The sequence below is a fragment of the Lathyrus oleraceus genome, chromosome 6 (genome assembly GCF_024323335.1).
Source record: "Lathyrus oleraceus cultivar Zhongwan6 chromosome 6, CAAS_Psat_ZW6_1.0, whole genome shotgun sequence".
NCBI classification, from domain to species: domain Eukaryota; kingdom Viridiplantae; phylum Streptophyta; class Magnoliopsida; order Fabales; family Fabaceae; genus Lathyrus; species Lathyrus oleraceus.
In genome coordinates, this window is record NC_066584.1 from 237397576 (window position 1) to 237418883 (window position 21308).

Genomic DNA, 21308 nt, shown 5'->3' on the forward strand with positions numbered 1-21308 from the left:
TCATGAACCTTAAATTTCAAATCCATGTATCTTTCAATAAACTTGGAATTCGAAGAAATGGAGGTCAGATTCGTGCTCCTGAGCATTTTTCCTTTGAAATAGCGTCCTTATTTTTCATTTTTAATTGAGTTAAGGGCGGACCAGTCTGGTGAGGTCCACCGGAGAAGATGACCGGAGCCCTAGCTCCGGTGGTGTGTTGGCATGTCCAGAACCCTTTGATCATCATCTCATGTTTTAATCTGGTCCCTTGCTTTTAAATACCAAGTTTGCAACTCGTTGACTGCAGTGCATCACGGAATGTGCGCGCTTGGCCATCAGATCTGCCACCTCAATTAATGAGGGAGATCAGATGACCCTTGTTTTTTTGTATTTTCTGAATTTTCATTTAATCCACCTATTTAGTTTAATTCATAGAAATTTCATTTTTAATCCAATTTCACCAAAAATCTTTAAATGTTTTTCTCTTCCATATTCTGAATTAAAATTATTTTTTGAATTAATTTTGGTATTTTTAATGAATTAAATGTTTTTGTGCATATTTTTAATTGTTTAAAAAATACTTCTGACATTTCAAAAATAGTGATTTTTTTTGAAAAGTCAGAAGTACTTTTGACCTTATTTGACCTAGGTTAAATCCCTTGTCCATTTATTTGGTGTTTTTAAGGGATTTTAGGTTTTTACCAAATTAAAATGTATTTTAATTCATTTTTAATTGGATTTTTAATTGATTAAATGTTTAAAAACATTGTTGAGCCATATTTATGGTCTTGTGATGTTTGACTTTCTGTTTGGGCCTTGGTCAAGGCTGATTTAACTTTTGTTGGATCAAAACCATTGGATTTAGGGGATTGATGAAATGTACATTTCATCTCCCAAAATGAATGAATGGTTTTGATTTGATGAAATTCCTCCCATGATCAATTTGTGTTTCTATCTTCCCCTCCCTCTTCTTCTTCATCCCTATTCTTCCCCATTCCCTCATTTGACCAATGAAATCTCTAATATCTAAAGGCTAATTGATTCATCAATGACCTTGTGTCAGATGAATCAATACAAGTGTGATTGAGATAGGTCCCTCCCTTTTGATCTTTTATTTCAGTGTGTGGTATGTTTTAGGGGTTTGGTTCTTCATACCAAATCTCTAACATGCATTAACACCTAAATTTTTATTGTCCGGACTCAGATAGTTGTGACTTCTACATAAGTCCAATTACGATTGCTTAACATAGAGCTAAATTTGACCCTAAAGGCATAACATTCTAGTAAGTGAGATTGTAAGTCTCCCATTCTTCATGGTATTGTATGGAGACTTGACCTTTTTTCCTTTCATAGGAGCTAGTGGCATACTTGTTGAATTATCCAAGTTGGAGCCCTTCCCATGGAAGATGTCTTAGTTTAAGGATTCATACTTGTGAATGAATGGTTGAGTATTCTCCAAAGAATGACTTAATCAATTAAAAATCACCATTAACACTTGACTAACACTTGACTAACCTTTGACTAACATTTGACTAACTTTTGTTAATATTTCTTTACTTTCAAGTCATTTCCTTTATGTAATTTAAATTTCAGTCATTTATCATTCGTTGCCATTTACATTTCATATAACTTGTTTATGTTCATGTCTTTTTCACTTTGCTTATTTGAGCCATATCTTGTGATTGTATATATATTTTGTGTGTTTTGGTTTTGTTTGTGGTCTTAGGACCTTAAAATACCTAATAACAACAAAAACCCTAACAAACATGTGGCAGACTGTTGAACTTGATCTGAACTTTTGGACTTAGGAATAAGCAACATTCCCTGTGAAAAAAGGACTTGGCCAATGCCAACATTCTGAGACTGAGCTATTGTGAACTGTGCCTTCACCTGATACAAGCCTTGGGATTTGTTTGAATTCATTTACTACATTATATTTGTGCTTAATTGTTATTTTGATCTTGTGTCTAATGCTTTGCTCTGAGTTGATCAAGGAATATTTCATTTGATACATGGGAAGACAATGGAGACTGCTAGCTATTGGAATTGCTTGCTTGGATGTGGCTATCTTTATTTGATGCCTTGATCTTCATGATGTCTGAATTGTTGTTCATTTCTTATTGATTATTGCTTGATAAAAGTCCAAAGGAAAATGGGTTTCTATATGACATTCTTGTCTGTTGGATTGCATCCTATTGGTCAGATCTTTTCAACTCTTAACTTTTAAATTTGTGCTTAGGATATCCTCTTCATCTCCTCCCACTTCTTAAGTTTCAAAATCACCCCCATTTTCCAAAACATTTCTTTGATTGTGATTTCTAACTTGGACATGTTTTAATGATTAGAAACTTTGGCCATATGCCAATGAATTTTCAAACTCTTTTATTAAATCAAATCTGTAAATAAAGTTAATCATATTGACTTAAAATTTCAAAAGACAAAAAGAACTAACAACCCCATTCAAATTTTTGGCCCTTTGTGCCTTTTCATTTAAATCTTTGTTAAAAGGAATTCACAAACTTATTTGAAATTTTTACCATGAACTACGAGGTTTTGATCCCTCATTTTGATGTTGGTATGTAGGCACAAGTCAAAGGGATCCCTAGGAGTACCTAGGACACTTTGGGTGCTAACACCTTCCTTATGTGTAACCAATCCCCTTACCTGTAATCTCTGGCATTTTATTAGTTTTGATTTGAAAACTTCTTATCTTTGGGCTTTGTTCGTACTTTTCCCTTTTCCTTTGGAAACAATAAAAGTGCAATGGCGACTTTGATTTTATTGACGTTAAGCGTATCCATAGCTTGATGGTCATGAATTTACCGTTACAGAAATTAAGTGGCAACTCTGCTGGGGAGTAGTCCTCAGTGGATTTAGCCTACTTTTTTATGTGTATATTTGATGTTTGTATATTGTTTGTGTGATATAATATGTCTATTGTGCTTGGTGATCTCTGTCTGGTGAGTAAGTTCTAACCCGAACTTGAGTGGAATTAAGATAGGAAGATGGTATAGTCATGTTCAACTTGTGTGGAGTAGTTCTTAACAAGTTGGCTTGAGATCCATCTACTCAGTGGATACCTCTTTGGAGTTATTAATGTCATACAAGTTATTTGTGGATAGGCATTACTTTCTATGATTTGGGGTCCGAGAAGCTGAGGACCATAGAACATTTAACCCAACTTGGCCTATTTAGGACGTAATGCGGAGACTGTTCAGGTGTAGACTTGATCACAATTGTTACGCAATACTACACTCAGACGGGTTTAGGGTTGGTTTTAAGTCTACACCTGAGCTATAAGTATCATATATGAGTCCCAATGATATTTTCATGTTATTTTGATCAAGATTTCTTCAAGAGTTTAGAGTTGGTTTGCCTTGGAAACCCTAGTTTGTCTGGGTATTTTGAGTAACTTCTTCAACAAGCTTCCTTATCAATTGATCAAATTTATCAAGGGGCACTTCAAAATTCATCATCTTATGCATATATGATCTACCATGAGCCTAAAAAGTCAATATAATTGCAAGTTAGCAAGTTGGTTGATGGTGGTTGGCCAAATGAATTCATCTGATAAAAACTGGGTCCCCCTAGACCCTATCTCCTACAATTTGCATCATATGAAAATTATTCCAATAGAAACGTTACTCTAAATGACATTACAAACAACTTTCATGTTGAAGTCTAGATCTAATTTTGCTTGTAAAAGCATTTTCCATGTTGAAACATTATAGGTCATTTTGTCTAAACCCTAATTGGGAAGTCAACTTCCCTAGGCCATAACTTGCTCAATTTTTATGAGATGAAAGATTTCTAAGTTTGACAATCCAATTCGATGTGTCTACTTCAACTTTGATGTTTGGAGTGGGAGCTAATTCAACTTTTTTGAGCATGTGATATGAGGTTACATTATAGGTCACTTTTGACCTATACCATTGATCAAGTGATTTTTCCAAACTTCAAAAATGCATAACTCTATCATTTCAAATCCAAATGATATGAAATTTGTGACCATTTTGAAGGTCTTTGAAATATCTACAACTTTTATGAATATACTTTTCTCATTTGGAGCTCACATAAAAAGTTTAGTAAGGTGGAACATTGAGGTATATGGCTTGACACTTAGAAAATTTTTCAACATGTTGAAATTTCCAAACTTCTACCTCAAAATTCACCCTGATATAAGTTCCAAATGGAAAAGTGTTAAACATAAGAGTTGTTCCCCTTGATCTTAGATTTCCAAAGAGTCCTATTTCATCCATTTTGGACAAGGTTTGCTAGGGCTGCACATGGTCTTAACAGGTCTGCATCAAGTGGAAAGATCAAATGTTCAAAACATCACATAGCATTGCCTTGCCATTCAAGCTTCATTTCAACTTCATTTCAGATGCATTTGGACCAAAATGATTGCTTCATGGACCTGTACACGCCCATGCAAGCTTGTGCATGACCTTGCCAAATTTAGAAGCAAATTCAATTGTGCAAATATCATTCCCAATTGCTATAAATACAAGCCCTCTGAGCTCATTTGAAGGATCCTTGCGCGCCAACTTTGCTCCCTCTCTTCAAAACCTCACAATTCAAAGAAAAACCTGAGAATTTTTAATCTGAAAATTGAGTTTGAATCTCACTGTTTGGAGATTCAAAAACTCCAGGACCCAAAGCTTTGTTCCATTTCCAAACCACTTCTGCAAGTTCCCTGAGTGTGATCAAGCAACGATTGAAGCAAGCAAGATCAAGTTCTGCACAACATTGAAGGTATTTTCCAAAAAAAATATTCTCTTCGATTCTCACTCAATTCTCATCATTTCTCTTGGATCTTTGGTTGTCTGAAGTCTTACCAATGTAGGCAAGAAGATTGAGTTACTTTGAGGTTAAATCGAAGCAACTCAGTTGACACACCTCAAAATTCAACTCCTCATATCTTTCTATATATGTGGAGTTAGTTAAAATTGAGGTCAAATTCATGCTCTATGTTATTTTTTCTTTCAGATCATGTCCTCTTTTTTCATTTATGTGATGGTGATGACTGAACCAGTTCGACGAGGTTCGCCTGAGAAGGTGACCGGAGGTTTAGCGTCGGTGATGTGTTGGACAGGTTTTGAGCTACATGATCAATTCAAAATGTTTTAATCTCACGCGTTGGTTTTGATTACCATTCCTGTGGCGCATTGACTTAAGTCCGTGGTGGAAAGCGCGTTGATGACCACTTGATCTGCCACCTCAATTAATGAGGGAGATCAAGTGGTCCACGTTTTTTTTGTATTTTCTGATTTTTGTTTTATTCTTTTGATTTTAATTAATTCATATTAATTTTAATATTAATCCAAAAAATATGAATTTCCATGGCCATTTCGTTGTTTTTTGATGAGGTTTTAGGAATTTGACAAACCATATTTAATTTAATGCATTATTTTTAGTATTTTTTAATTGAATAAATGCAAAATAATTGTGTTGAGCCATTTTGATTGTTTGTATGAGTTTGACTTGTGTTGTTGGGCCTTGGTCAAGGTTCATTTGACTTTGCTAGGTTAAGAACATTGGATTTAAGGGATTGATGGAATGTACGTTCCATCTCCCAAAATGAATGAATGATCTTAATTTGATAAAAATCCCCCTTTGTCCAATTTGAGTTTTATCAATTTCCCCTCCCTCTTCATCTTATTCCCCTTCTTTATGCATTCATGTCATGGTCCTATGATATCTCAATGTCCTAAGACTAGTTGATTGAAAATCAACATAAGTATGGATGAGATTAGGCCACCTCTTTTGCATATTCTTTTTTGTGTGTGGTATGTTTCATGAGCATAATCCATTATACTATGTCTCTAACATGCATTAACACCAAAATTATATTGCCCGACCTCAAATAATTGTGACGTCTACATAAGTCCAATTACGATTGCTTAACATAACGCTAAATTTTTGACACAAAAGGCATAGCATTCTAGTTAGTGAGATTGTAAGTCTCCCCTATTTCATGGTATTATGTGGAAACTTGACCTTTTTTACTTCCTTTGGAAGATGTCTTGGTTCAAGGATCCATGCTTGTGATAAGTGGGTTGAGTGTTCTCCAAAGAATGACTTTAAACAAAAAGCAAAAGCAATACTAACTTCTAACTCATTAACAACTACCATTTACTTTTAAGTTATTTACTTTAATGCACTTTTTTTAAGCTCTATTCATTTGCCATTATTCATACCATTCTAATCATTTATGTTAAGGTCCTTTTCACTTTGTCTACTTGGACCATGTTTTGTGATATATTCTGTTTGTGTATATTGTGTTTGTTTGTGTGGTCTTTGGCCATTAATGTACATAATAAGAACAAAAAACCCTAAAAAACATCTTGTGTGGACTGTTGGTTTGATTTGAGACAATTGGACTTAGACTTTAGGCAACACTCCCTATGCAAAGGACTTGGCCAATTCCAACTTTCATGTAACCAAGTGCTTGTAATCTGAAACTTCATATGATACATCATTGAAGATCCATTTGAGTTCATTTGCAACATGATCATTGTGAAGCTGTTATTTTGCACCTATGACTTATGGTATTGTGGAATTCATCTGCTACATGGGCAAATTTGAGGAAGATCATGGAGTTTGCTAAGCTTGGATGTGGATATCTTTATTTGATGCCTTTCTTTTCAGGTTAATATTGTGCATTGTTTGCTGCTTGATTCTAATGTGTTGGTTCTATGTGTTGGCAGCAATTTTGGTAAAACCTAGAGTGTTCACAAGTTGTCACAAGAGTTGTCTTGACATAAGATAACATGTACCTGTAGGATGTTTAAAATGTGGTTATGCAGGATTTTACTGAGATGTCAGACCCGATGTCATGACATCTGCATACAGAACATTCAGTCTGAATGTTATGTATTATGTGATTGTGTTTTTAATGCTAATCTATGTATGATTGATGAGATGATTGAACGCGCTATCAATCAGTAATTACAACTAGATTGACTTATTTTCCAAAGAGATATAATCAGCTGTCATGAGAAGATATGAATGGAAAATAGTTATAGGGTTTTATGATGTCCAAGCCCAGCCAAATGCTTCTATATAAAGGACATGGAAAACCTGGTTTTATACATAAGAAATAACGAACAAAATATTGAGAGAGAATAAGGGTTTGAGTCTTGTGTAGTCGTGTGTATTGTAAGCCATTCATTCATCCATAGATGATTGAATTAAATTGATTTTTGAGTTGTAATTTGTCCACTCTAAGCTGTGAAGCATGAGTGTGTGTTTACGTGATTGAAGCTTTTAAGTAAGATCAAGTATGTGTCTTTGAAGAGTGTCTTCTTTTCATTGTAATTCTTGTTTTATGTCACTGTTGTGATTGAGGGGGAGTGAGTAGGATCTCATATCTAAGAGTTCATAGGTAGAAGTCACACGGGTAGAGATTAGGTGAAAAGACTGTAACTTGAAGTTTTTACTGAGAATCTTTGAACTAATTCTGTTTAGTGGATTTCCTTCATGGCTTGGTAGCCCCCAGACATAGGTGAGTTTGCACCGAACTGGGTTAACAATTGCTTGGGTCTCTTGCATTATTGTTCTTTATCTTTTATCCTGTTTGTATGATTCAGATATTAGTGTTGTGATATTAACTTCGACATCTCATATCTGATACCAGAATTTCAATTGGTATCAGAGCAGGCATCCTGCTCTGGTTCTGGGTGAGATCTAGGCACGTTACTTTCTGGTACTATGGATAGAGACAAAGGATCTGTTCACAGACCACCTATTCTAGATGGATCCAACTATGACTACTGGAAACCTTGAATGGTAGCCTTCCTAAAATCTTAAGATAATAAGGCTTGGAAGGTTGTTTTAACAGGCTGGGAACATCCAATTATTACTAAGGATGGAGAAGCTACAACTGATAAGAAGGCTGAGGAACAATGGACCAAGGAGGATGATGATCTAGACCTTGGGAACTTTAAAGCATTGAATTCTATATTCAATGGAGTAGATAAAAACATCTTCAGATTGGTAAACAACTGTGAGGTGGCTAAAGATGCTTGGAACATTCTCAAAACTACTCATGAAGGCACCTCTAGAGTAAAGATGTCTAGACTGCAGCTGCTCATTACCAAGTTTGAAAATTTAAGGATGAAAGAAGATGAAAATATTCATGAATTTCATATGAATATCCTTGAAATTGCTAATGCCTCAGGAGCCCTGGGTGAGAAGATGTCAGATGAAAAACTAGTAAGGAAAATAATCAGGTCACTTCCTAAGAGATTTTCCATGAAAGTGACAGCCATAGAAGAGTCTCAAGACATTTCCAATATGAGAGTTGATGAGCTAATTGGATCCCTCCAAACATTTGAGATGGGAATGTGTGATGGTTCTGAAAAGAAAGTCAAAAGTATAGCCTTCATGTCAAACACTGAAGAGAAAGAGGAAGAAAGTGGTCAAGATACTGATGAAGATCTGGCAAATAATGTAGCATTACTGGGAAGACAGTTCAACAGACTTCTGAAAAAGATGGATGTAAGGTCTAAGTCTAATGTCAAGAACATCTCATCTGACATCAGTAAGTCCAATAATGCTGGAAGAAGAACAAGATCTGATGAAAAGTCCAAAGAAGGAAAAGGAGTTAAGTGCCATGAATGTGATGGGTATGGACACATTAGAGCTGAATCTGAAACCTACCTCAAGAAACAGAAGAAGAGTCTTGTTGCTACTTGGTCTGATGAAAGTGAAACAGAAGAGTCTGCAAATCTTGTGACTGCTTTGACTGGAAGATGGGGTTCTGATGAAGACTCAAGTGATGATGAAGTAACCTTTGATGATTTAGCCACTACCTACAGAAAGTTGTGTCACAGAAGTGAAGAAGTGTGTCAACAAGTTGAAAGTCAAAAGAAAGTGATAACACAACTGGAGAATGAGAAGGTAGAAAACTTGGAAACCATCTCTAAGTTAAAGACTGAAGCAGTGTTCTTGAATTCTAAACTGGATGAGATGACAAAGTATGTTAGAATGCTAAATAGTGGATCTGACACCTTAGATAAAATTCTCGATACTGGACAAATGGAAGGAGACAAGTCTGGCATTGGGTTCAATGAATCCAAACCTGAATGCAGTCACATTGGTAGCAAACCAAAATCCAAACCTGAATGCAGTCACACTGGTAGCAAACCAAAGATGTCACATCATATGTCACAGCATCATAAAGGAAGACAGCAGAAAGGGAAACATCAAAGATGGAGATGTCATTACTGTGGAAAATTTGGCCACATAAAACCATTCTGCTATAAGTTGTATGGCCATCCTAGTCCTTCTCATCATCAACCTAAACCCAAGCATCACATACCTGTCAACAGAAAAGAATGGGTTCCTAGGACTAGTGTTACAAACTTGATAGCTTACACTTCCTTCAGAGTTTTAGCCAAAGAAGACTGGTATTTTGACAGTGGGTGCTCCAGACACATGACTGGAAACAAAAACCTGCTAACTGGCCTTCATCCTCATGCCACCAGCTATGTAGCCTTTGGTGATGGAGCAAAGGGTGAAATCAAGAGGGTTGGTAGGCTTAACTGTCCTGGAGTCCCTAACCTTGACAATGTTCTACTTGTTAAGGGACTGACTGCAAACCTAATAAGCATCAGTCAACTATGTGACCAAGGTCTAACTGTAAACTTCACAAAACCTGAATGTCTGATTACTAATAAAGAAAATGAAGTAATCATGAAAGGAGTCAGGTCTAAGGACAACTGTTATATGTGGAGTTCTCAAGAAACTGGTTATTCATCAATGTGTACTCTAGCCAAAGAAGAAGAAGTGAAGATATGGCATCAAAGACTGGGCCATCTGCATCTTAAAGGGATGAAGAGGATTATATTTGTTGAAGCTGTTAGAGGAATTCCCAACTTGAAGATTGATGAAGGAAAAGTTTGTGGGGAATGTGAGATTGGAAAACAGACAAAGATGTCACATCAGAAGCTCAGACATGACACCACTTCCAGAGTGCTGGAACTTCTCCATATGGATTTGATGGGACCCATGCAGGTGGAAGTCTTGGTGGGAAGAAGTATGCTTATGTAGTGGTGGATGACTTCTCCAGATACACCTGGGTCAATTTTATAAGAGAGAAATCTGATGTATTTGAAGTCTTCAAAGATCTTTGTCTAAGACTTCTGTAAGACCCTAATTTTAACCCTAAGATCCCTCATGGCATCATATCATTGCTCATTTGAATTTGCCTCAAGGATCATAGCATCTTGGCTCCTTGACCCTTGGGTTGGGACTTGTGTGAGTTGGTTTGAGACCAAGCATGCTTGAATTGTATATTATTGCTTTTCTTGTTTTGTTTACTAACCAAAAGCACAAAAATATGTCACTAACTTTGTTCGATTTGTAGCTTGAGCAATCATGTGATCCAAGGCTCCTAGGAGGCCCCCATGCCCATTGAAGTGGCCAGATGAAAGTGAAAGCAAGCATGACAATGGTTCCCAAAGCTCTCAATCATCATATATATGCCTCCCAAGTATCTCAATTTGTCAATTTGATCAAGATAAACCAATGGGCTTGAGGATTGTATCCCAAGGAAACCCTAACTCAAATGTGCATTGACTGTGCCTTGCTCATGAAGCAACCTCAACCCATGATCAAATAAAATCAAGGGAAGTTATTTCATTCATCATTTTATGCATATTTGAGCTTATATGAGTGTCCTCAATCATTCATTCATCAAGATTTGAAGTTTGGACTTGAGAAGTTGATCAGTCAATTCATCTGACTATTTTGAAATCCACTGAGGCCTAATGTTTGACGTGTTTGTCAAATGAAGATGACCCCAAGATGCAAAATGTTCTTAAGAACCATATGAACAACTTTCATGTTCATCAAAATTTTATTTTAAACTTGGAAGGTCATCATTCATTTCAAAACATTATAGGTCATTTTGACTGAAACCCTAATTTTAGGTCAACTTCCCAAGGACCTAACTCACTCATTTTTCATGATTTTGAGGTGGGACCAAGTGCATTGGAAATTTTAAAATGTATAATTAAATTGTTATTTTGGACAAAATTTTATAATTCTAAAATAAACACATGTGATAATACAAAACATTATAGGTCACTTTGGACCAAAGTCATTGAAATGTGAAAATGTCCAACTTCAAGTGCCCATAACGTTCTCATTAAAAATGCAAATGATGCAAAATTTAAGTCAAAACTGATTTTATTGAAAAGATATACAACTTTGATGTTGAAGGTTTTGTCATTTGAGGCTTGCATCATTGAAACAGAAGGGCTTGAAGTTGGTCCATTTTGGCAAAATTCTCATACACATGTTTTGCACATTGAACTTCATGGCCTGTTTTCATAAATTTCCCAACACCAAATGGATTTTTGTTAAACATAAGATTTTTTCCTTATGTCAAGACCTTTCCAACCATTACCCATATGGCTATGTTTCATTTTGGCAAAGGGCATTTTCGAAGAGGAGAAGTTTTGGTTCCAATTATGCATAACATGATTAAATTGCTTGCACACCACATTGCCTTGCCATGTACACGTCCAATTTCATTTGTTTCATCATCAGCATGCAAAACCGATTGAGTTTGGGCCTCACATGTGCTTGTACAGGCCCATGCATGGAGGACCCAAGCTCATGCACACACGGATTTTGCATTGCTTGCATCATGTTTGGCTATAAATAGAAGCCCCATTCCTATTCAAAATCCAACCTCAAGGCGCCTGAACTGCTGCACAATTGAATCCCTAACCTTCACTCAAAGGAATTTTGATTTTTCTCTCAAATTTTCAAGCTCAGATTTTAACTTCATTGGTTGATCTCTGAACTTCAATTCCTTAGCCTAGCTTATTTGTTACCTCAAGAACACACTGCATCAAAGAATTGGAGTGGATCAAGTCTTGTAAAGTTGCACTTTAAAGATTGTTGTTCAAACTTTTTTGATTCGAAACTCCTTGGATACTGATCATTTCTTGTGTTTGTTGGTACCTCTAAAGTCCTCATGTGAGAGGTAATTGATCTGTGCATTTAATTTCATGAATTGAGCAAGTTCAGTATGAACACCATAAATTTCTATCTCAGATTTCTCTCTCTATAGAGACCTTGAGTGGAAACCAATGGCACAGGAGTGATGTACATCACCCTAGCTTTCTAAAGATATATAGATCGTGCATTTTGGTGAAATTTTTAAAACCTGCAAGTTTTGGCCGGAACTGTGAATCTCGCCAGAGAAGACGGTGGTGTACACCACCGTCCCCACGTGGATGAGTTCTGGACCATTGGATGTTGTTTCCAGATTTAATCCCAGCCTTTGAATGTTATGACTTCATTTAATGCATCCTACCACGTGTTTGACTAATATGTATGGTGAGCGCGCGCTTCCTGGCCATGTGATGATCCACATCATTTAATGAGACAAGATCAGACGCTCCATGATTTTTCCATTTTTCTGATTTTCCATTCTATTTTCTTTAATTCCATTTTATTTCAAAAATTTATAACTTCTTCATTTTTAATCATAAAAATATGGAACTAATTGCATAATTTCCCTTTTAAATTTTAGTTTCTGAAAATGATTTTTAATATTTTTTATGATTCCATTTGATATTTTTTTTGTGAATTTTCTCTTTTCTGGTTATTTTTAATTCATTTAAAATACTTTCCAATATTCAAAAATGCCGAAAATATTTTCTTAACATCTTTGAATGATGATGAATCTATGAAAAATATTCTCATCAATTTCTTAATTGATTTGAGATTTATTTGAGATTTTAGTTCAATCATGTTATTTTTCTTCATTTTTAATTGTTTAAAATTAGTTTTTGTTTTCAAAAAAGAATAAAAAAATTTGTCAAACCTTGTTTGACCTTGTTGAACTTAGGATGACCCATTTGGACTTTTCCAAGTTGATTTGAAATGGATTTGAAGTTTGACCTTTATTTGTTTATTTTAATTCAAGTATTATTTTAATTCCAAAAATTACCAAATTTTTTTTTATTGTTTCTTGACTTCTAAGCTTCATCTCACTTCTGTTTACCATTGATTGACTTTGAATCCATTTATGTTTGATCAATGTGTGTTGGTTATGTCATTTGAATTTCAATTATGTACATTCCACTTCTTCTTCTTCTTCTTTTTCTTTTTGATCAATGAGTTAATGATTGGTGGTTAGGCTTGACATATGAGGGGCTTAACCTTCTTTGATTCAAATCAAATTCATCTTGATCAAAGATCATGTGAATTGCTTTGCATTAGAGATAAGTTTCTTCTTGGTCAAGCAAAAAACTTAAATCCCTACAAGATCATTCTTCTTTTCTTTTGGCATGGCAAGTTGTAGGAGCTTGGTTTACTAGTCATGGTCTCTAACTTGTGTTTGTTGCCTATAGTTTTATTGACCGGCCTCAGATAGGTGTGACTACTACATTAGTCCACTTACGATTGCTTAACATAGCGCTAAATTTCCTTATGACACACTAACACTAACTACTAATCACTAACTTTTAATTCAAGCATTTAATTCTTGCAATTTACTTTAATGCAATTTAATTTCTTGCGCATTAATTCATTTTTCTTTTCCCTTTGCTCACTCGAGCTCATGTTTATGTTAATGCAATTTGCCTTTTGCTCACTTGAGCATATTATTGTGAATATACTATCGTCTTGTGCTTTATTTTGTTTTGTTTGTTTGAACCCAATGCAAATGGAGAAAGGACTTAGATTTTAGGACCTTACCTATGCTAAATGGAGTTTGAAGAGAAACTAGGCCTCATGCCTTTAGAATGCTAAAAGAAGAAAATTGTCAAAGAGCAACTAGGCCTCATGCCTTTGGAATGCTTAATCTTGAAGAAGACATTGAAAGGACCTAATTCTAAACTCACTCTTGTCCATTCTTTTACTTGCATTGTGGAACTTTTTGATTTGTGTGTTCTTGTGTGCTAGGGATCCTAAACTTGAGCCAAGTAGAAGAACCATTGTGAGAGATACAAAAGCCAATTGGAAGATTCCTAGGAGCCTGATTGATTGTTTGCTTGATTGCTTGAGTTATTTGCTTATTGATTGCTAAATCCAAAGGAAGGAGAAACTTGGATCATCTTTATGATCTCAAGAAGGGAACTCCAATGTGGTTTTATTTCTTTTCCTTCATCTTTGCATGTTTAGGACTTAGCCCTTCTTTTCTTCTCTCCACTCTAACCTAAGCCAAACTTTTGTGCAAACATTAACATTGCTTTTAAAAATTAGAAACCTAGGCACTATGCCTTTGATTTTTTTCAAACCCTTTTCATAACACTTATTTTGAATTGAATCTTAAGTCAACTTTGACCTTATTTTGTGAATACTTTTCATTTGTAAATACAACTCACTCAATTGTTTTTGTGGTTCCAATGACCATTTGTGTTAAAACGTTTCATGAACATTAGCTATTAGGTTTGAGTTATCCTAGAGATTGATATAATACTCGCCTATATCCTTAGTGTTGGATCATAAGTCTTCCATGCTTATTATAGGGTTAACCCCTCACTAGCATGTTGAAGCTCTCCTCACATGGTGGATTTGTGGTATTAGGTTGAGTTTTCTCCCTTTGATAACAAAAGACCTTAAGGCTTTTGACCAATCAATTCACCAACTTTATTTTTGAGATTTTTACCCCGAACTATGAGGTTTTGATCCTACCTTTTTAAGATGGTACGTAGGTAATGTGTTTATCCATTCAAACACAAAAATTGTAAATAACTTGTATATTCTTTTCTCATCTCCCCAATCACGTTTGCAAAAATATTTTCACAAATACCAACCTACCTTACAACATTTGTAAAAATGGTTCCCTTAGAGTACTAAGGATGTTTTGGGTGCTTAAAACCTTCCCATTGCATAACCAACCCCCTTACCCAAATCTCTGACATTTTTATTAGTTTTTGATTTGATAAAACTTCTCGATTTTTGTTTGCTTTCTAAGCTTTCCTTTGGATTAATAGAAGTGCGTTGGCGACTCGAATTGTATGATTTACTTTTGATTTAGTCAATAAATCTAAAGGTAACGAATACCCCGCTACAACTTCAAAGAGAAAAAGAAAGTCAAGTTATCAAAATCAGAAGTGATCATGGGAAGGAATTTGAGAACAACAAATTTGTTGGATTCTGTGCATCAGAAGAACTTGACCCAAGTGTTGTCTTACATAAGATAACATGTACCTGTAGGATGTTTAAAATGTGATTATGCAGGATTTTACTGAGATGTCAGACCCGATGTCATGACATCTGTATGCAGAACATTCAGTCTGAATGTTATATATTATGTGATTGCATTTTTAATGCTAATCTATGTATGATTGATGAGATGATTGAACGCGCTATCAATCGGTAATTACAACTAGATTGACTTATTTTCCAAAGAGATATAATCAACTGTCATGAGAAGATATGAATGGAAAATAGTTTTAGGGTTTTATGATGTCCAAGCCCAGCCAAATGCTTCTATATAAAGGACATGGAAACCTGGTTTTATACACAAGAAATAACGAACGAAATATTGAGAGAGAATAAGGGTTTGAGTCTTGTGTGGTCGTGTGTATTGTAAGCCATTCATTCATCCATAGATGATTGAATTGGACTGATTTTTGAGTTGTAATTTGTCCACTCTAAGCTGTGAAGCATGAGTGTGTGTTTACTTGATTGAAGCTTTTAAGTAAGATCAAGTATGTGTCTTTGAAGAGTGTCTTCTTTTCATTGTAATTCTTGTTTTTTGTCACTGCTGTGATTGAGGGGGAGTGAGTAGGATCTCATATCTAAGAGTTCTTAGGTAGAAGTCACACGGGTAGAGGTTAGGTGAAAAGACTGTAACTTGAAGTTGTTTACTGAGAGTCTTTGAACTAATTTTGTTTAGTGGATTTCCTTCTTGGCTTGGTAGCCCCCAGACGTAGGTGAGTTTGCACCGATCTGGGTTAACAATTGCTTGTGTCTCTTGCATTACTGTTCTTTATCTTTTATCCTGTTTGTATTGTTCAGATATTAGTGTTGTGACATTACCTTCGACATCTTATATCTGATACCAGAATTTCATAATGTCCAAGGGAATTTGGGTTTCTATATGACATTCTTGTCTATTGGATTACAGCCCATTAGTTAGATCTTTTCAACTCTTAACTTTTAAATTTATGCTTAGGATTAGTCTCTTCATCTCCTCCCCATTTCTTTAATTTCAAAATCTCTCCCTCCTTTTAAAAACTTCTTTGTTTGTACTTGTCTTTTTTCTTAACTTAGACCATTTTGCAAACTAGAAACTTTGGCCTTATGCCATTTCATTTTAAAACTTCTTTTCTTAAATCAAACTTGTAAATAAACTTAACTATACTTGACTTAAAATTTTCAAAATCCAAAAAGAACTAACTCATTCAAACCATTTTTAGGCCTTTGTGCCTTTCAAACTTAATTTTTGTTAAAAGCAATGCATCCACTTTGAAATTTGTATCACGAACTACGAGGTTTTGATCCCTCATTTTTATGTTGGTACGTATGCACAAGTTCGAAGGTCTTGTCAAACATAAAAATATAATTAATGAATTCTTCTTTCATCCCCCCATTATATTTGCTTGCAAACATCATTTGTACAAAAATACATATGCACACAAAAAAGGGCTCCATAGGAGTACCTAGGACACTTTGGGTGCTAACACCTTCCCTCTGTGTAACCAACCCTCTTACCTGTAATCTATGGCATTTTATTAGTTTTGATTTGAAAACTTCTTATTTTTGGGTTTTCTTTGTACTTTTCCCCTTTCCCTTGGAAACAATAAAAGCGCTGTGGCGACTCTTGTTATTTGATGTCTAGCTTATCCATAGCTTGATGATCATGAATTTACCGCTACACTAACCTATAATATCTTATAGATGGAATTAAGACTCTAGGAACTTCTTAGAACATGATCTACAGGTTTTTATCTTTAGTACACTCCTTTGGGATGGTTCTTAGCCCGACTCCATGTTCGTGACTCACAATAAACCCTTTGATTCTTGGTTGATCCGATCAAGTCTTATCAATATCAATGGAACTTGGGTGTTGATAAGGTGAAAATCATAATCCACCAAAATGGATGATTGATCTTAATAATGACTTGATCCATCCCTTGACCTTTGTTTATGCTTGCCTTGTGTGTGATCCCTTGTGTGTGATTGTTGCGTTCATGCATACATGCACATCATAACATTCATCACAGAAAAGTAAATTTCAAGGAAATTAAGGTCTTATTTGAAAATATTTTCAGACCATGGATTATGGACGAAGGAGCACTAAGAAGTACAGTTTCAGATGTCTCGATTTGAAAGAGATAAGGAAGTTATCATCTTTTGCATTAGATCCCTTGGACTTGAAGAAACGTCATGGGAAGCACTTGTATATATTATTTGCTTATGTGGTTGAAGGACTTTTGAGTATTTTGGTTCAGTTCTATGATCCTCTCTACCGGTGCTTCGCTTTTCCTGATTATCAGTGTGTGCCTATGTTAGAGGAGTATACCCATCTCTTGGGAATACCTGTATCTGACAAAGTTCCTTTTCATGGATTAGAGGAGATTCCCAGATCTCATGTTATAGCTGAAGCTCTTCATCTGAAGTAATCAAAAGTTGATGCTCATTTGGTGAAGAAGGGAGGTATTCTTGGGTTGACTTCTGAGTTCCTCATCGGTAGAGCTACTGTCTTTGCTCAACCAGGTAGCGTGGATGCTTTTAAAGCCATCTTTGTATTGCTCATCTATGGTTTGGCTTTGTTCCCTAATATGGACGGTTTTGTTGATGTTAACTCCATTAGAATCTTCTTGATTGGGAATCTTGTTCCTACTCTGTTGGGTGACATGTATTTCTCTTTGCATTTAAGGAATTCTAAAGGTGGTGGGACTATTGTGTGATATGTTCCTCTTCTATACAAGTGGTTTATTTCGCACTTGCCTCAGACGCCTGCTTTTTTGGAGAACAAGCAATGTCTACGATGGTCTCAGAGACTTATGTCTCTCAGTAATGATGATATTGTTTGGTATGATTCTACATTAGGTAGCTCAAATATTATTAATAGTTGTGGTGAGTTATCTAATGTGCCTCTCATTGGTACACAAGGAGGAATAACTACAACCCTACTTTGGCTCGTCGTCAACTTGGGTTGCCCTTGAGAGATAAACCTAATAACACTCAGTTAAAAGGTTTGTTCTATCAAGAGGGTAAAGATCCCCGACACTTGAAGCAGAGGATGATACATGCATGGCATGATATGCATAGGAAAGGAAGATCCGAGCTTGGACCATGCAACTGTGTAGCTTTGGTATCTTACATTATTTGGGTGAAGAAGAGAGCTTTGGAGCTCAAGATGCTGTATGCTTGTGAAACAAGGGCCGAATTGGGTTTTCAACAAGGGTCATTCAATCTCAAAGTTGAAGAAGTACAACCAAGTTTCCGTAGTGGAGGGTTCATAGGTAATGAACAACACTCAACTGCTGTAATTGAGGATGATGAAGATGAAGATTGTGACAACTTTTTGACGCATGGCAAGACTTGTAACAATTGGGTTGTTGTTGATGTTCTTGTTATTGTACATCGCTCTAAGTAATTTGTTTTTCATGTCTTAAGAAAAATCTTGTTCCTGTGTGATAACACTGAAATTTACGTATTTTCGACTCCGATTTCACATGCATTCTAGTTGTTTTATTGTCATTTTGTTGTGTTATTTCTATGTTTTCCTTTGTTTTCAGGTTTTTACTTCAATCGGAGTCCCGATCGAGAAAAGGAGTGAAAAAGGGCTAAAAACCCTAAAATTCAGCATTTTATTCTTGTGGCCTACCCCATGGCTGGCGCCATAGACCCTGCCATGACGTGTCAAATTCAACTTCCATCAACTCCCACGTTTTCCCACTACTTCCACTAAGGCTCCCCATATTGTGCTTGTGGCGGACGCCATGGCCTTGTGGCGGGCGCCACAAGAGGAAAAACGGTTCCCTCTTATTTTCAAGTTGAAGGGCATCCAAGTCATTTCCATCTTTTTACTTGCTTATAAATAGAAACGCGAATTCACTTTTACAACCAACCAAACTTAGAACAGAGGCAAACTCAGAAGCAAATTTGTTTCACTTAGGCATATATTCAGTATTTTATAGTGGTAATCGCTTCGCATTGGAATGTTACCACAATTGTGTAATCAAGTCTGTGATAGAGTCTGTAATCGAGTTTGGAGCACTTTGGGAGGAAGTTAATCCTGCCGCCATTTTCATTTCCGCATTACAATTTACTCACCCCTCCGATTGGAGCAGGTTTTTATTACTTGTCTTTATCTTATTTATTTCCCCGCACTCGCTTTACTTTGTTTATTTCCCGCACTCGCTTTAAATTATTTATTTCCTCGCACTCGCTTTAAATTATTTATTTCATCGCACTCGCTTTACTTTTGTTTATTTCCTTGCACTCGCTTTAAATTATTTATTTCCTCGCACTCGCACTACTTTAATTTATTTCCCGCACTCGCTTTAAATTATTTACTTCCCGCACTCGCACTACTTTTATTTACTTTCCGCACTCGCACTACTTTTATTTAAATTAATGCACTTTTACTTTATCATGTCTAACTAAATATATAAGGTTAGAATGTAAGGATCGTAATTGAACCGATAATCCATACAATTGTTCGTAGAAACACTTAAGGGCTATTTTAACTTTCAACTTAAGTTTTCCCGCACTTCAATTCCGTTGGGTAAGATCGAAAGCCGTCCAACATCTATTTAAACTTAATTGTTTTTAACTATTTCAAAAACAGCGAAAGCGCTTTGTTTAGTTCATTAGGAGTTTTTAACATTAAGAAGAAAAGAGATTTTAAAACTATTTTCGGACGCGTTTATAAGTTTAGAGTCTGGTTCGTAAGAACCTCTTTTGGTTAAGAAATCCAGGTTATAATACTTTTCAACTTAGTCAAGATACTATATTTCTTAAAAATAGGTTTACTACTCTAACGCAATGCGCGCCTTTTTATAAGTGACAATAAGAGGGTTCGATTAGGGAGTACAACTCGGTTCTGAATACGCGAAAGCGACAGTTCCCGTTAAATTAGTTCTTTTCAAAGTAGGAAACATTGCCCATAAGTAATTCTATTAGCAAGTACTTGGATTATCAATTAATTATGTGAATTACATTCGACCCTGTCTTTATTAATTAATCTTTATTTAACACTTTAATTTTTAGTGCACACTCTGAAAACACCTATTTCAATTACCTTTGATAAACACCATAACAATAGATAACGATAGCTTGACACTTGGTCTCTGTGGATTCGATAATCTTTTATATTACTCTGACGCGTTCGTATACTTGCGAAAACCACGCATCAAGTTTTTGGCGCTGTTGCCGGGGACCAATTTCGTCAAATTTCATTTTCCTGTTGTTATATCGTTTAGACTTAGGTTATTTCCCGCCGGTCAATGCGAAGAACTTGCAGCACCGGAAGTTTAAATTTAGTAAACCCTCTGGCGGAACCTGAACGTTACGCTCGCGCACGTTTATTTTTTCATAGAATTAAGAGAGCTATGGCCGAAGATCAAAACCAAAGACCACTTAAGGACTTCACTCAACCATCTAATGAAGAACCTAGTTCTAGTATAGTAAACCCAATCATCTCAGCTAATAATTTCGAACTTAAACCATCCCTGTTGCAACTAGTGCAACAGTGACAATTCACGGGTCTCGCTACCGAGAACCCTAACCAACATTTAAAAATATTTCTTCAATTAGCAGATACTTTTAAAACCAATGGAGCTTCTCCTGAGGCAATACGTTTAAGATTATTTCCTTTTTCCCTCAGAGATAAAGCCATATCATGGTTAGATTCACTTCCACCCAATTCCATTACGACTTGGGATAACCTTAGAAGAGTTTTCCTTGCTAGATATTTTCCCCCGAGTAAGACCGCCGTTCTTCGAAACCATATAACTAGATTTACCCAAAACCAAGGAGAATCGCTGTTCGAAGCTTGGGAGAGATATAAAGAGTTGTTACGAGCATTCCCACATCATGGTTTAGAAAATTGGTTAATCATTCAAACCTTTTATAATGGACTTCATTACAACACAAAGATGACCATCGACGCTGCCGCAGACGGTGCTCTGATGAACAAACCTTATCCTGAAGCTAGTGCCCTCATCGAAGATATGGCTCAAAACCATCAATCATGGGGAGTCGAACGAGCGACAATTGAGAAGAAGGAAGCCCAAGGAGGAGTGCATGAACTAAGCTCTATAGACATGATGCAAGCTAAAATGGATGCATTAGCCCTCAAAGTCGAGCATATGTGCATAAACCCGAATACTGTAGCCGCA

General features: G+C 35.9%; 1 non-coding gene across 1 annotated transcript; it reads right to left on the bottom strand.

The window, feature by feature from the left end:
* Positions 1-20903: 20903 nt before the first annotated feature.
* Positions 20904-21010, bottom strand: LOC127099134 (small nucleolar RNA R71). The gene has a single exon (XR_007793683.1). It is a non-coding gene; the product is annotated as a small nucleolar RNA R71 (small nucleolar RNA).
* Between the last annotated feature and the right edge of the window lie 298 nt (positions 21011-21308).